Here is an 18,172-nt window from a genome sequence, read left to right as displayed (position 1 = left end):
ATGTGAGATTGCTATACACTTTCATTCCTTTTGGATAGGTTAACCCATAGTGGGACTGCTGGATCTTGTAGTAGTTCAATTAATTTTCTGAGGAATCCCTATACTGTTTTCCATAATGGCTGTGATTCCAGGCTCAGAAAGACAAATACTACATCATTTCATTTATATATGGAATGTAGAAAAAGTGATCTCAAAGTTGAGAGTAGAAAAGAATAGCAGTTACTAGAGGCAGGGGAGAGAAAAGGAGGGATGAAGAAAGGTTGGTCAGTAGGCACTACAATACAGTAAGACAACAGAAATAAATCCTGGTGTTGTACTGCTCAGTAGGGTGGCTACAGAAAACAATATTATACTGTGCACTTCAAAAATTCTAGAAGACTTAAAAAAAATGCTAGAAGAAAGGATTTGAAACATTTTTGCCACAAAGAAATGTCAAATATTTAAGCACATAGATAGACTTACCCTAACTGAACAAAACACAGCATATATATTATATATAGAAACATCACATGGTAACTCATAAATATATGTGCAATTTTAGTTGACAACTTAAAAAATAGTTTCTAAAACCACTAAACATAGTTGGGCATGGTGGCACACACTTGTTGTCCCAGGTACTCATGAGGGCAAGGCATGAGGATAGCAGGAGTTCAAGGTCAAGGCCAGCCTGGGCAACACAGCAAAACCCCCAACTAAAAAATGGGGCTACGCCTGGGAATGTAGCTCAATGGTAGAGCAAGCACTTGCCCAGCATACAATTTCCAGTACCAACCCAAAAAAAAGAAATTTTTTTTTTAAATATTCTTAGCCAAGCATAGTAGTAGTACAGATCTGTAATCCCAGATACTCAGGAGATTAAGGCAGAAGGATCCTGAGTTTCAAGGCCAGCCTGGCAACAAGTAGAGACCACCATATTGAAGAAAGAAGAAGAAGAGGAAGAGGAAGAGGAAGAGGAAGAGGAAGAGGAAGAAGAGGAGGAAGAAGAAGAGGAGGAAGAAGAGGAGGAAGAAGAGGAGGAAGAAGAGGAGGAAGAAGAGGAGGAAGAAGAGGAGGAAGAAGAGGAGGAAGAAGAGGAGGAAGAAGAGGAGGAAGAAGAGGAGAAAGAGGAGAAAGAGGAGAAAGAAGACGAGGAAGAGAGGAGAAAGAAGACGAGGAAGAGAGGAGGAGGAGGAGGAGGAGGAGGAGGAAGAGATACACATTTATTAAGCATTCAAAAAAAATAAAAACAAAGTTGAATAACACACTTTCCAATTTCAAAACTTATTACAAAAGACAGCAATCAAGACAATGTGGTGCTAATATAAGAATAGACATAGATCAAGGGAATAGAAGTCCAGAAATAAACCCTTACATATATGGTCAACTGACTTTTTACAGGAATGCTAAGATAGCTCAATAGGAATCATCCTTTTTTTTTTTTTCAACAAGTGATGAATAACATAAAATTAAAAACCGTTACATGGGGCTGGGGATGTGGCTCAAGTGGTAGCGCGCTCGCCTGGCATGCGTGCGGCCCGGGTTCGATCCTCAGCACCACATACAAACAAAGATGTTGTGTCCGCTGAAAACTAAATAAATAAATAAATATTTTTTTAAAAAAAACGTTACATAAGGGGCTGGGGATGTGGCTCAAGGGGTAGCGCGCTCGCCTGGCATGCGCGGAGTGCTGGGTTCGATCCTCAGCACCACATAAAAGTAAAATAAAGATTTTGTGTCCACCAAAAACTAAAAAATATTAAAAAAAATTTTTTTAAATTACATAAGAGCAATATATGAATAAAAACTTTTTAACTTTTATAAGAAAACACAAGTAAATTTTTTTAAATTTTTTATTTATATGACAGCGGAATGCATTACAATTCTTATTACACATATAGAGCACAATTTTTCATATCTCTGGTTGTACACAAAGTATATTCACACCAATTCTTGCCTTCATACATGTACTTTGGATAATAATGATCATCACATTCCACCATCATTTATAACCCCATGCCCCCTCCCTTACCCTCCAACCCCTCTGCCCTATCTAGAGTTCGTCTATTCCTCCCATGCTCCCTCTCCCTACCTAACTATAAATCAGCCTCCTTATATCAGAGAAAACATTTGGCATTTGGTTTTTTGGAACTAGCTAACTTCACTTAGCATTATCTTCTCTAACTCCATCCATTTACCTGCAAATGCCATGATTTTATTCTCTTTTATTGCTGAATAATATTCCATCGTGTATTTTATATACGCCACATTTTTTTATCCATTCATCTATTGAAAGGCATCTAGGTTGGGGCTATTGTGAACTGTGCTGCTATAAACACTGATGTGGCTGTATCCCTGTAGTATGCTGTAGAAAACAGGAGAAAATTTTTATGACCTTGGATTCAGCAATGGTTTCTAAGATATAAAACCAAAAGGGCAAGAATACAGAAAAAATAGATAAATGGATTTCATTAAAATTGTTTTTGTGCTCCAAAGGTCATAATCAAAACAAAGGAAAAGTCCACCCAAGGGTAAAGTTTTTGGTTTTTTGTTTTGGGGGATTTTTTGTTTGTTTTGTTTTGGGGTATTGGGGATTGAACCCAGGAGTGTTTAACCACTGAGCTACATCCCCAGCACCACACCACCACTCCTTTTTTTTTGAAACAGGGCCTTGATAAGTTGCTGAGACTTTGAATTTGTGATCCTTCTGCCTCAACCTCCAGGCTTGGACCACAGTGTCTGGCAAGCATTTTTGTCTATAATAAATAACTCCTAAGACTCAACAATAATGTTTCAAAGTTTCCAATTAAAATATAAGCTAATGATCTACACAGACATTTTTCCAAAGAAGATATACAAATGGCCACAAGCATGGAAAAATGTTCAACACATCATTAATCATTAAGGAATTATAACTCAAAACCACAAATGGAATATTTCAAAACCACTAGGATGGCTAGAGTCAAAAAAGATAAATAGGGCTGGAGATACAGTTCACTGATAGAGGGTTCAACCCACCCCAGTATTACAAAAAAAAAAAAAAAAGTTTTAATTTAAAAAAATGTAGTCAAGGATACAGAGAAATTAGAACCCTAATATAGTGCTGATAAGACTCTGAAATGGTATAGCTCCATTGTAGAGAAAAGTCTGGTAGCTCTTCAAAAAAATTAAATGTATAATTACCATATGACCCAGTAATTTCAACCCTAGATATATACCCAAAATAACCAACAATGTGTGTTCACACAAAAACGTGTACATAAGGGTTCATAAAAACAATACTCATAATAGTAAAAGAGTAGAAATAGCCAATGAATGAATAAACAATATGGTATATCGATAAAATGGAATATTATTAATCAGACCTTAAAAGCAATGAAGTACTGACAAAACACTTCCACATGGATGAATCTTACAACATTATTCTAAGGTTAAAGGACAGACAGAAAAGGTCACATACTGTATAATTTCATTTACATGAACTATCCTAATCAGATAAATCCATAAAAACAAAATCCATAGAAACAAAAGCTCAATTTGTGGCTACCAATGATAGAGAGGTAGTAAACTGGAGTAACATGCATGGAACATTTGGGGAGTTCTAAAATCAGTAATGATAACTGCACAGCTCTGAACATACTAAAAAAAAAAATTATATTTTCTTAAATAAAAACAAAAAAGTAGTATTTTTACATTCTTAACTCTTTTTTCCTTTTCTTAAAAAACAGAATTTACCCCTTTGAAGTGTGTTTGCAATTATCAAGGCTCAACACCTTGAACCTCCAAATTTAAACAAAACAGGAGACACAAAGTTACATCAGCTTCCAAAAACATCAACAAACTAAAGAGGAACTGGGGATGTAGCTGTAGTACAGCATGCACAAGACTCTGAACTTGATTCCTAGCATGACAAAAAAAAAAAAAAAAAAAGGAAAAGGGAAAAATGTTAAGCCTATTCCTAAGACAACCAAATCAATGATAAACATCGTATGATAACCAAATAAAATCTAGCAATTCTATTCATGATACAAAACTATAAAAAGGGGGAGCTGGGGATACACACACACACACACACACACGAAATTAAGAAAACAATTCCATGTACAATAGAATCAAAAAGAATAAACATTTAGGTATAAACTTACTGAAGAAGCAAAAAACTAATTCATTTATAACTATGAAATGCTTCCCAAAATTGAATATACAAATAAATGGAAAGATAACCATCTGAAGATGTCAATACCACCCAAAGTGAAATACAATCCCTATCAAAATTTCAATCATGGACTGGGTTGTAATAGAGTGCTCAGTGATAGAGTGCTTGCCTAGCAAGTGTGAGGCACTGGGTTCAACTGTCAGCATCACATATAATAAAAATGAAGGTTCATCCACAAATAAAAAAAAAGTGTATATTTTTAAAATTTTTTCAATCATTTCATTTTTTTTGCAGAAATAGATAATTTCATCCTAAAATTTATATAGAATTTTCAAGGACCCTATATAGCCAAAACAACCGTGAAGATCAAGAACAATGTTAGAGAATTCATGTTTCTTGATTGCAAAATATACTAAAGCTACAGTCAGTCAAGTAGTATTGAGGTAAATAGAGTCCTTGCTCATGTTAGGCAGCTGTTCTAAGTTCCTTCCCCAGCACCACAAAAAAGTAAAATAAAACCAAACCAAAAAACAGTGGGAAAGGTAGTGTAGACATATAAACAAATGGAATAAAGTCTAAAGTCCAGAAATAAACACTTATACAGTAGTCCCCCTTGCCCAGTTCACTTTCTGTGGTTTCAGTTACCTGAGGTCAACCACAGTATGAAAATATTAAATATTAATATTAAAATTCCAGAAACGATTCACAAGTTTTAAATTGCATACTATTCTGAATATCATAATGAAATGTCATTCTGAAAAAAGAAAAAACAGAAATATCATTCTGTCCCAGGACATGAATCATCCCTTTGTCCAGCACATGCACTACTTATCCTTCAGTTAATTAAGAGCTATGTCAACCATCAAATCAAATATTGCAGTATCACAGTGCTTGTGTTCAAGTAACTCTTATTCATAGCTGAACACTCACAAAGACTGTCATTCACCTCACTTCATCTCATCACAGGTACTGTATCATCTCACACCATGACAGAAAAGATTAGTACAGTATAAGAAGAAAACCACACTTCAGTATATTGTTATTAACTGTTCTATTTTATTATTATCAGTAATCCCTTACTGTGGCTGTTTTATAAATTATCATATGATTTTGCACAAAATAGGTAAAAACAATGTAAACACAGAGTTTCGTACTATCCACAGTTCCAGGCATCCACAGGTCTTAGAACATCCTATCCATGGATAAAAGTGACTACTATATGATCAAACTATTTTTAACAAAGATACCAAGACTATTTGGTATCAAACAATCTTTTCAATAGTCCAGGAAAATTGCATGTGCCTAAATACAAGAATAAAGTTGGACACTTCCCTTACACCAAATACATAAAATAAATCAAAATGATCAAAGACATAAGCATAAGAGCTAAAAATTTTAAAACTCTGATAAAGAAACAGAGGGGCTAAAGTTGTGGCTCAGTGGTAAAGTGCTTGCCTTGCATGCATGAGGCCCTGGGTTGGATTCTCAGCACCACATAAATAAATAAAAGGTATTTGTGGTCATCTAAAAATTAAAAAAAAAGAAAGAAATGGGGAAAGCTTCATGACACTGCATTTAGTAATGATTTCTTGAGTATGACAACCAAAGACAAAATACTATAATAAAAGTAAAAATACTGTAACAAGAGTTATATGAATGTGGCTTCTTAAAATATCTTCTTGTTCTTATCCTTCCTGTCATGATATGAGCTGATACAATGTCTGTGTCACAAGATGAAGAGAGGTAAATGATAGGTTTTTGTGATGTAATGTTAGGCTATAGGTAAAGGTTACTGGAACATAAGCACTGTGATACTGCAACAGTTGATTTGCTGGTTGACATGACTATTAAGTGACTAAAGGACAAAGAAAAATAAACTATTACTATCTCACAATGAAAACCTTTAGTGTCTCAAAGAGCACTATCACACAATACAAAGGCAACTCCACAGGAGAAAATATATATCTGATAAAGGATTAATATCCAGAATATAGTTTAAAATAACTCATCAACAACAAATACAACTCAAAAGTGGACAAAGTACTTTGTTATGGACTTTGTGCCCCCTCAAATTTCAAATGTTGAAGCCCTAATCCCTAATGTGACAATATATTTAGAGGTAAAATCTTTAGTTACAATAAAGATTAAATAAGATCATCCAGTTGAGTCCTGATTCAACAGGATTATTGAGTTTATCAGAGACGCCAGAAAGCTTGCTCTCCAAGAAGAAAGCCTGACCAAAAACTGAATATTGTCAGAACATTAATCTAGAACTTTTCAGCCTCCAGAACTAAGAGAATAAAGTTGTTGTTTAAGCCACCCAGCCTGCAGTATTTTGTTATGGTAGCCTGGAAAACTAGCATAGATTTAAACAGACATTTTTCAAAGATATACAAAATGCCAATATGTACCAGAAAAGATGTTCAACACCACTAGTCAGAGTCACACAAATCAAAACCACAATGGGATACTACTTCACATCCATTAGGATTGCTACTTTTTTAAAAAAAATTAAGGATTTTTTAAAATGTTGGCTAGGATATAAAAAAAAACTGCACACTGCTGGTAGAAATGTAAACTACAGTCACTATGGAAATGACAAGGATATTTCTCAAAAAATTAAACACAGAATAACTATATGATTCAGCAATTCCACTTCTGGGTATGTACCCAAAAGAAATAAAATCAGGAACTTGAATAGATATTTGTAACTGGATGTTCATAACACCATTATTCCCAATGGCTAAATGGTTTCAAGTATCCATCAATGGATGAATAAAGAAACAAATGTGGTACATATATATAATAGGTACTGTATTCAGTCTTTAAAAGAAAGGTAATTCTGACCCATGTCACAACATAGATAAATCTTGAAAACTTTAGGCTAAGTGAAATAAGCCAGTCACAAAACAACAGATACTCTAGGTTTCCACTTACACTGAGATACTTACAGTAGTGGAGGGTGAAAATGTGAATGGTGGTTGCCAGAGATGAGTGGCAGCGGAGAACAGGCAATTAGAGTTTAATGAGTCCAGAGTTTTAGTTGAAAAGGATGAAAAAGTTCTGGGCTGGGGATGTGGCTCAAGCGGTAGCGCGCTCGCCTGGCATGCGTGCGGCCCGGGTTCGATCCTCAGCACCACATACCAACAAAGATGTTGTGTCCGCCGAGAACTAAAAAATAAACATTAAAAATTCTCTCTCTCTCACTCTCTCTCCTCTCTCACTCTCTTTAAAAAAAAAATAAATAAAAAAAATTTTTAAAAAAAAGGATGAAAAAGTTCTGAAAATGGCGAGAATTGCACAACAATTGAATGTACTTACAGAACTATACACTTGAAAAAACATAAGTGAATTGAGAATTTTTGGGAAATAAACGAGCAATCCATTAAAAAAATAATAAAATCCTAAGCATTCTCAAAAGAAACTCCAAGTGACAAACTGAATATTCATTAAGATATTATAACATTTTTTAAAAAGACATTATAAATTATTACAGGCTACCTAAGCACCTCAAAAAAATAAATAAAAGAGACACCAGAAATTACTAAATTTCTGGGGCTGGGATTGTGGCTCAGCAGTGGAGCACTCACCTAGCATGCACGAGTCGCTGGGTTCAATCCTCAGCACCACATAAAAATAAAGGAATTGTGTGCAACTAAAATATTAAAAAAAAAAAAAAAAGAATTCCTAATTTCTAAGGTTTGTGTGTGCAAGCATGCATGTGTGCTAAGGATTAAATCTAAGGCCTTACACATCCTTATGCATCCTAAGCATGCCCTCTACCTCTAGGCTATATCCCAAACCAACCCTCTAAGCTTTAAAAAAAAAAAAAAAAAAAAAAAACTTTAAACAAAACTGATGGACTGGAGATGCAGCTCAGTGGAAGAGTGCTTGCTCAGCACAAACCAAGACCCAGACTCAATCCTCAGCACTGCAAGAAAAAAAAGGAAAAAAAGCAAAACCTTAAGAAATTAAGCAGCCATTCAGATATGTTCAAAGAAGACTTTTTTTGTGTGGGGAGGGTACTGAGGATTTAACTCAGGGGCACTCAATCACTGAGCCACATCCCCAGCCCTTCTGGCCTCAAAGAAGACTATTAAAAGGCAAAGGAAAATTAGAAGGAAAAGCAAAATCCTAAAGCTTACCTTTGTATTTTGTTAGTATCAATCTTTAGGCCAAATGTGAGTTAAACCTATGCTTTACATGATGTTTGAGCAATTTCTACTTATATATAGTTTAAAAAAAAAAGCTGAGTCATTGGTGCATGCCTATAATACTGTCAAATTTGGGAGGCTAAGACAGGAGGATCACAAGTCCAAGCCAGCCCAGACATCTTGTGAGAGGCCATCTCAAAATAAATAATAAAAAGGGTTTGGGATGTAGCTCAGTAGTAGAGCACCCCTGTTCTCAACCTTCAGTACTGCAAAAGAAAAAAAAAAATTTTTAAAGCTTTGTAGTGTGTGGTGGCCTGTAACCCCAGCAGCTTGGGAGGCAGAAGGATGGCAAGTTCAAAGTCAGCCTCAGCAACTTAACAAGACCCTAAGCAACTTAGTAAGACCCCATCTCAAAATAAAAAATTAAAGGCTGGGGATGTGACTCCGTGGTAGAGATTCTCTTCTTCCCCATTCAAAAAGTTTAAATATTTTTTACAAGTTTCTATATCGACCATATCATTTTTGTTATGTACATGCCCCAACAAATATAATACAACATTCAAATATTCTAAATACCAGTAATCTTTCAGGTACCAAAACTGAATACACAAATTTAGCAAGATACTGTTTATTAAAATTCCATATCCAGTTGGGTGCAGAGGCACGTTTATAATCTAAGAAGCTTGGGAGGCTGAGGCTGGAGGATCACAAGTTCAAAGCCAGCCTCAGCAACTTAGTGAGGCTCTAAGCAACTCAGCAAGACCCCTTCTCTAAATAAAACATTAAAAAGGGCTGGAGATGTTAAGCTCCCCTGGGTTCAATCCCAGAACCGCCCCAAAAAAACAAAATCCACATCCATCTAGACTTCAACTTAAGCACCTTGTGTTCCTAGAGCCTTTAATCTCAGCCATGAATTTTCTGTTAGGCTTATTTTTCTATATAGTGTGCAAAATGTTCTCTCTAGCCATACATGGTTTAACTAGCAGAAATGATTCACTTTAATTAGCACAATATGCAATGACCTAATAATTTTTTTAGCTAGTAAGAAAAAACTAATGTGTTCATAACTTATCTGATTAATTTTTTATTTTTATTTTTTGGGGGGTGTGCTGGGAATTGAACCCAAGGGTGCTTTACCACTGAACTACATCCCCAGTCCTTTTTTTTATTTTTTATATATTTTTAGTTGTAGATGAACACAATAACTTTATTTTACTTTTATGTGCTTCACATGCAAGGCAAGCGCTCCACCACTGACCCTACAACCCCAGCTACAACCTCAGCTCCCTTTTTATTTTTTTAAATGATTTTTTATAGTTGTAGATGGACAGAATGCCTTTATTTTGTTATGTGGTGCTAAAGATCAAACCCAGTGTTTCTCATGTGCTAAGCAAGCGCTCTGCCACTGAGCCACAACCCTGGCCCAACCCCTTTTTATTTGTTGAGACAGGGTCTCACTAAGCTTCAGAGGCTGGCATTGAACTTGTGATATTCCTTCTGAGTCACTGGGATTATAAGCATGTGATACCACATCCAGATGATTAAATTCTTAACTTCCTTACTCTTAAAAATAAAAAAAAAAAAGTGTGGGGTATGGAGGCACATGCCAGTAATCCCAGCAAATTGGGAGGCTGAGGCAGGAGAATAGAAAGTTCAAGACATGCGTCAGGATCTCAGCAAGGCCCTACTCAAAAATTAAAAATTAAAAGGGCTAGAGATGTGGTTAAGCCCTGGGTTCAGTCCCAGGTACCAAATAATAATAATAATAATAATAATGATGATAAAAGAGTAAAATGTACATATATGGTCATCATCTAACATCCTAGTACAGTTAGATATTTCAAATACACTATAAACATAATTTTACTTGAGTTTGAGTTTAATCTAGAAAAATATTTTCTAAAGATTGAACTAAAGACTGGAAACATGTGAATATAAATTAACAGTCCAAATGTCTTAATGAGCAAATATCATTATTTTAAGAAGATAACTGTATTAATCTCTTGACAAAATATTCCTTTCTCCTTTCTTGTATATAAAATTGGACAGTTTAAACCACTTCATTAGATACATAAGTGAGAAACCCATGGCAAGACAAAACATCATTTACTTTTAAGTATGTAGTTATGGTACTAAGAATAAAAGTGCTCCATGTCAAGTGGTGGGGCCTCGAAACCTCTTCCCCAGAAAAAAAGACAGGAAACATAAAACGAGATAATTAACTTAATGAGTCAATGACTATTAGCAAAACTATGTAGTCACATATTTGTTCCCAAAACATTAAGAGCAATAATTTTAGGTTTTTACCTTATACTATGTCCCTGGAAGAAAAGAAATAAGACACCATAACTAACTACATTAAAACAGACAAATCTTTGTATTCTTAAAAGCAAATAGTATTTTGGTACTTAAAAAATGCTATGCCTTATGGATTCTAATTAAAATTACCTTTACTCTTAACATTTAACATGATATATTCCCTTTAAATTGAGTTGATTAAGATTTTGGTAAAATCCCCATACCAAAAGAAGGTAGAAAACTATTGACTATCCAGAAAAATCTATCTACTTGATGCAAAAAAAAAAAAAAAAAAAAAGCACCTATACTAGAATATTATTTTCCAACTCCTATTCCTTTTCCTTCATAGGCTACATTACAGTGAGAAACTACACCTTGTTCAACAATACATCCAGAGTCTACCGCATAACAGTTCCTAGTAAATAAGTGACACAGATAAATATTTATTGTACTAACAAGCCTAAGCTAAGTCTTTCAAAGGAAAAAGGTAATGGTATCAAAGAGAAGATGTTTCAAGGCAAGAGAAATACTTCAAAAAATTCCTACCTGCTAATTAAATAAGATTTTAAATTTCAAAATTAATTTGAATTCATGGAAGTTATGGAAATCAGATGATCAATGTAGATATGCCTGGTTAACACCATGGACTTATTTTTCAGTACAAGAAAAATGTTATCCAGGCATGCATTAGGAGATTGGTATAAGAAGAACTATCCAGGGGCTGGTGATGTGGTTCAAGCGGTAGTGCGCTCACCTGGCATGCGCACGGCGCTGGGTTCGATCCTCAGCACCACATACAAATAAAGATGTTGTGTCCGCCAAAAACTAAAAAATAAATATTAAAAAAAAAAATTCTCTCTCTTTAAAAAAAAAAAAAAAAGAAGAAGAAGAAGAAGAAGAAGAAGAACTATCCATCTCTGAAGTACCAAGAGACAAGTACAGATAATGCTCTCCAACTTCAGGTTTTTCTTTTTTTTTTTTTTTAAAAGAATTTTTAATATATATTTTTTAGTTCTCGGCGGACACAACATCTTTGTTGGTATGTGGTGCTGAGGATCAAACCCGGGCCACACGCATGCCAGGCGAGCACGCTACCGCTTGAGCCACATCCCCAGCCCCCAGGTTTTTCTGATGCCAGAATAACACCAGCAGTTACTAATCTTTTCTAAATTAAACACTTTAATTCCTTGCACTAACAGTATAAGACATTTGATAATTTCAGAGGGAAAACCATTTTACAGTTTCAAAATATATAAGCAACTTCCCTTTACTAAGTGATCCTTCAACAACTATTCAAAACCCATTTAATAGCAAATACTATTTACTCATAAGATCTTCCAGCTACCCAAAGATCTTACTTACCCTTAGATATTGTGAAAATGTATATTTACCTATAAATGACTTTTTACCAAGACATTTTTTAAAAAAGTATTAAGTAAAAGCATAATACTTTTATAACAATATTAGTTGCCTAGAAATAATGATGATGATAAAATGAGGGGAAGTTATTTGTCCTCATTTGTCAATATTTAAATGCCAAATGTGGCACAAAGATTTGTTACAATGAAATAAAATAACTGGTAAAACAAGCATGATTTATTAGGCAGATGAAAACCACGTTATGATTATGAATTCTCAGAGGTATGTATTACAACTCATGTGAATCCCAGTGTAATATTTTTTTTTGTCAGTCTCTAGGACTGATTTTTTTTTTGAGAATTTTAATATTTTATTTTTTAGTTGTCGGCGGACACAACATCTTTGTTTGTATGTGGTGCTGAGGATCGAACCCGGGCCGCACGCATGCCAGGCGAGCTCGCTACCGCTGAGCCACATCCCCAGCCCCCCAGTGTAATATTTAAAATCTTACCTGAAGGGTCTTTTCTTAGATGATGAGTAGAGACTGGGTTAATTCTGCTAAGAAAACAAAACTGAAGCCTGTAAACCTAAACAATGCTCCAACTAGGAGATACTTCTAGCAACACTTTTTCTTTAATTTAATGCCTCCTTAATATAAAAATTAGCCATTTTCAATCATTTTTTCTCCTCCAATATTAAAGCAGACTTTTAAAAGCCTAGTGCGCTTAAATTATTTCCATATTTTAATGAATATCAGGTGGTTAGAGCCAATACAAAAATCTTATTAAATGTGCTAGAATATTATTAAACAAGAACACAATAATCCAAAATTGAGTAATGATATTATATCTTAAAGTTCAAACTATTCTAGGTATAAGGGCCAGTGAGACAGTTCTGGTTATTGACTGTAGGCATTAAAATGCAACTGGTAAAATAGTACATTCAGAGTACTATTTACAATATTATTAGGAAGGCTAACATTTCTTATTTTACATAAAATCTAGTAGTGAGCAATTAGAACATGAATATTGGCTATACCAGGACAAGTGCTGTTAGAAGGCTACCTACAAAAATACAACCTGTAAGATTAAAGTAGTCTGACCATGATGGAGTGAGTAACTTGAGACTAGACCTCCCCATACTATAAGCAACTAAAAAATTGGCAAAATATATGGAATAACCATTCTTAAATACTGAATAATAGAAAAGAACTGTGATTCCCAAGAGAAAACAAATTACCTTAGCCTTAAGAATGTTCAAGCTTTGTGCTTTGAGGCACTTTCCAGACTCCAAATCTGGGAATCCAAGCAGAGCAGAAACCCAGTCAGAAACTCTAATGAGTTTTGGAAGGCTGTAATTTGTGGGACACCCTTTTATCTTTAACACTTAAACTAGCTGCACATGTGATGGGTGAGATTCCATGGATAAAGAAACAATCATTAGGTAACAAGCAACTACTTGAGAACTTTAAACTTGATTATCAAAGTCAACACAGACATTCTGGTTCTGACCAAAGATGTTTTATTTAGCTGAGGACATTCAGCTAAGACCTTAAAAACTGGGCTAACCTAGCCCTATGGCAAAGGTCTCTCTCTCTCCAGGCCTATTCTAACAAAGTTTTAATAAAAACAAGCCTTGAAGAATTCAGATAAATGCATCTTTTCCTCTTTAAGAGGCAACTGTTTAAAACAAATAATAATAACAATGAATCGTGGTTGTTAATGGTTTAGATATTAGATGATCCCCAAAAGCTCACCTGTGAGACATTGCAAGAAGGTTTAGAGGTGAAATGATTGGGTAATGAGATCCTTAATCTAGTCAGTGCGTTAATCTCCTGATAGGGATTAACTGGGTGGTAACTGTAGGTAGGATGTGGCTGGAGGAGGTAGGTCTCTGAGGGTGTGCCTCTGGGATTTATACATTTTGTCTGTGGTGAGGGGAGCTCTCTCTGTTTCCTGGTACCATGTCCCCAGCTGCTTTCCTCTGCCACACACTTCCTCCGTGATGTTCTGCGTCACCTCAGGCCCTAAGGAATGGAGTCAGCCACCTTTGGACTGAGACCTCTGTAACCGTAAGTCCCAAAATAAACTTTCCTTCTTAAAATTGTTTCTGTCAGGCCTTTTGGTCACAGCAGTGAAAAAGCTGACTAAAATATACCGGTTTGTAATATATCTAAAAATAAAATGCAAAACAATAGGAAAATGGACAGGAGGTGGGAAAACAGAGATACACTACCATAGAGTTCTTATTTAATACATGAAGTAGTATAGTTGTACTTTAAAGTAGGTTGTGCCTTTGTAAATGCTATAGTAGTCATGGAAAAAATAAAACAGGGCTGGGGATATAGTTTAATGCTAAACATGGACTCTACCACCGGGTTAATTAAAAATTACAATTAAATATAGCTAACACAGTAGAGGTGATAAAATAAAATATTCCAAAATACTTAATCAAGTCCATGAGAGAAAAACAAAATATATGAGATAAATAGAAAGCAAATAGCAAGCCAGGTACAGTAGCACACATCTACAGTCCCAACAACTAGGGAGACTGAGGCAAGAGGTTCACAAGTTTGAGGCCAGCCTAGACAACTTAGTGAGATCCTTTCCAAAAGGGCTGGGGAGATATGGAGATGGGGTTCAGTTCAGTGTTTAAGCACTACTGGGTTTCAATCACCAGTACCAAAAAAAAAAAAAAAAACCTCCATCATTACTTCACTCATTATACAAACTTTAATTCAAAGCGTTTCATAGACCTAAATGTAAAACCTAAAGTTATAAAAAGTTTAAAAAAAAAAATAGCCAGGTGTGGTGGTGCATTCCTGTAATCCCAGCAGCTAGGGAGGCTGAGGCAGGAGGATCACAAGTTCAAAGCCAACCTCTGCAAAGGCGAGGTACAAAGCAACTCAGACCCTGTCTCTAAATAAAATACCTAATAGGGCTGGGTATGTTGCTCAGTGATTGAGTACTCCTTAGTTCAATCCCTGGTTTAAAAAAAAAAAAAATCTGGAAGAAAAATAAAGAAAACATTAGTGACCTTAGAAACAAATCCTTAAATAAGATACAAAGAGCATTATCTATTGCGGGGGAGGGGGGGTGAAAAACAGCCACTTGGACTACATAGAAATTAAATTGTTTTGTTCTCTGAAGACACTATTAAGAAAAAAGAAAACCACAAACTATGAGAACACATTTGCAAAACATGTGATTTCCAAGACTGGTAATCAAGAAATTACATGGAGCCAGGCACCATGATGTACACCTGTAATCACAGGAGCTCAGGAGGCTGAAGCAGAAGGATCAAGTTCAAAGCCAGCCTCAGCAACTTAGGCCCTAAGCAACTTTAGAGGCCTTGTCTCTAAAATATAAAAAAAGGGATAGGAATATGGCTCATTAAGTGCCCCTGGGTTCAATCCCAGGTAACAACAACAACAACAAAAAAAAAACTGCAATTTAAAAATAAACAAAAAAAAAACTATTCTTTTTTAATATATCAATAAGCACATGAAAAGATGATCATCATTAGTCTTTGGAAATTACAAATTAAAACCATGATGTTATATCACTATAGGCCCACCAGTAACTAAAATTAATAAAGGCTAATAATACCAAGTGTTGACAGGATGCAGAGTACAAGAAATTCCTCAGAAGTTACTAGAGAATGCAAAATAGGTGCTTTATTTTAAAGTTACAAAGGTACACTTATCATGCAACCCTGCAATTTCTACTCCTAGATATTCAACTAAAAAAATGAAAACACATGTCCCTCCCAAGAACTGTATGCAAATATTCAAAGGAACTTTATCCAAAACTAGAAACTGCCCAAATATCCATCAACTAGTAAACAGATATAGAAATGTGAAACATCCATGTAATAAACTCCTACTTAGCAATTAAATAAAACAAGCACTACTACTTTCAATAACATGGAGGAATCTCAAAGTATTAAAAGAGGACACACACAACATAGAACATACTGTATGATTCCAATATGACATCCACAAAAAGTAAAATTTGTACAAATCATACCTCTCTAAAGTTGAAATTTTGTTTAAGATTTAGCAACAAAGAAGTCCAAACATACATGCATGCTCAGGTAAGACAAGATTTTCTCTGTATCTTAGTTATAGGACCTATAAGAAGTTAATGACTTGTCAAAATTATACCTTTAGTAACCAGAGTCATATTTTGGGATACAGACCACTTTACTATAAACATAATCTTGGAATGTATGCTTTAGAAATGACCACAAAGGTGTGTATAACTAAAACCTTTTCAACAGAGCACCAGGAGCCATATTTAACCCATAGCAACGCATTAAAGTTTCAATTTCCATAGGGACAAACAGTAAAAACTGGATAGTGTGGCACAGACATATCAAATACCTGGCTTACACATTCTGTTGTCAAGGGTCAAGTTTGTTTTGGGACTGAAATAGTTAAAATTAAAAATTCATATTCACCACAACTCCTACTCATTAACCACATTCATCAAAGACTTCCAAAACAGTCCTGAAAGTTTTGAGCAGTATAGTCCCCTTATCTGTGATTTTGCTTTCCAAGATTTCATTACTCAGTCAACCACAGTCTGACATTTGGGTGCAATGAGGACTTAAGATATTTTAAAAGAGAAAACATTCACATAGTTTTACTACAGAATATTACTGGTCTTTTTTATCATTAGACTTGGTTGTTAATCTCCAATTGTGCCTAACTTATAAACTTTATGATAGATAGGAAAAGCATAGTTATATATAGAAGGATTTGGTACTACATGTGGTTTCAGCAATCTACTGGGGATCTTGGAAGATGTATACACTGTGAATAAGGGGGAATTACTGTATTTTCAGTTCCCACCTCATGGTTACCCTCAAGCAAACAGAGTCAAGTAATAGAAGAAGCAGATTTTCTAAGTCAATATGTCGTCAGCTTATTAAAAAGCAATACAAGAAAGCTGATCATAGTACCTAACTACATCAACATGAACCAGCCTCAGCAACTTAGGCCCTAAGCAACTTTAGAGACCCTGTCCCTAAAATATAAAAAAAAGAGATAGAAATATGGCTCATTAAGTGCCCCTGGGTTCAATCCCAGGTAACAAAACAACAACAACAACAAAATGTCAATCTAAAGAAAACAAAAATTTTTCTTCATTTCTGTCACCAACTCCTCTCGAAGAAGCCTAGCATTTAACCCAGAAGGAGACAATATGACATCCAAGAAAAGTAAAATTTGTACAAATCATACCTCTCTAAAATTGACAATCAATTACTAATGGTTTCCCAATGTCTACCAAACTTAGCTCTCTTCTGTCATGCTTTTCACCCAGGTTTTCTTACCTCCTTTCTGCCCCTCCTATAGCTACCATAGCTACTTTATTTAAAAATAATAAGCCACACATGGCAGTGCACACCTGTAATCCCAGCAACTTGGCAGGCTAAGGCAAGAGAATCACAAATTCAAGGCCGGTCTCAGCAAAAGATCCCATCTCAAAATTAAATAAGGACTAAGGGATGTAGATCAGAAGTAAGGCACCTGGGTTCAATCCCCAGGCATAAAAAAGATATTTATACCTAATCAATGAAATTATTAATATCCTGACTTTATCTCTTCCCTTCTCTTTAAAGGAAACTCCTACTCTGTGTAAGTATATAGAGAAAGGAATACTGGTACATTATATATTCCTTATAAATAATTTTTCTTCTAAGCAAGGGTCATTAATAAATGAGATGCTTTATTGTTTCCATTCCACTGATTCTGACTATTAATTCATATATAAGCTGAGTTTACCTTAGTATGTTACCCTGAGATTAAAATCCAGATTATCTTTAAATACTTTGGAAGCCCAGTATAAGAATTCAGATTAATATAGGATGAACTAGAAGTTTCAAATTAAAGTGAAAGAAACCCAAGTCAAACTCAAACAAAATCAGAACTTACTGTCTTCCAGGATTTGGAGGTGGTACATAGAAACAAAGAACTAAAGACCTCAGGGCCTCAAAGGCTCAGTGCCATCTCCTCATTTTCTCATCTAATGCTCCTCTTTCCCTTTTTGTCCTCATTCAGAACAGGGTGAAGGTGTGAGCAGTCTGAGCTTCAGGAAAAGGAAAGGCTTGCTCCACTTATCTGTATCAATACCAGTGAGAGGGAAAAAAAAATGCCTACTGGCCCTTAGTGACAAATGCCAGTCTCTTCTATCAACATTACAAGGAAAAGCAGTACAAAACTGGC

At 35.2% G+C, this 18,172-nt stretch overlaps 1 protein-coding gene across 14 annotated transcripts in view; it reads right to left on the bottom strand.

The window, feature by feature from the left end:
* MTMR3 (myotubularin related protein 3) overlaps nt 1–18,172 on the bottom strand; it is a 132,816-nt gene that overhangs the window by 87,767 nt on the left and 26,877 nt on the right. For 3 of the 14 annotated variants that reach the window (XM_081285704.1, XM_081285705.1, XM_081285706.1), the window contains exon 2: nt 17,882–18,067. The exons of the other annotated variants lie outside the window; for them this stretch is intronic. The gene's annotated coding sequence lies outside the window, so the exon portion shown is untranslated. The remainder of the gene's footprint in view (nt 1–17,881; nt 18,068–18,172) is intronic. 14 annotated transcript variants of the gene reach the window in all.

This window comes from Spermophilus citellus (assembly GCF_964194105.1).
Source record: "Spermophilus citellus genome assembly, chromosome: 3".
Taxonomy (NCBI): domain Eukaryota; kingdom Metazoa; phylum Chordata; class Mammalia; order Rodentia; family Sciuridae; genus Spermophilus; species Spermophilus citellus.
Note: the sequence above shows the minus strand (reverse complement) of the source record. Positions and strands in the feature narration are given on the sequence as shown.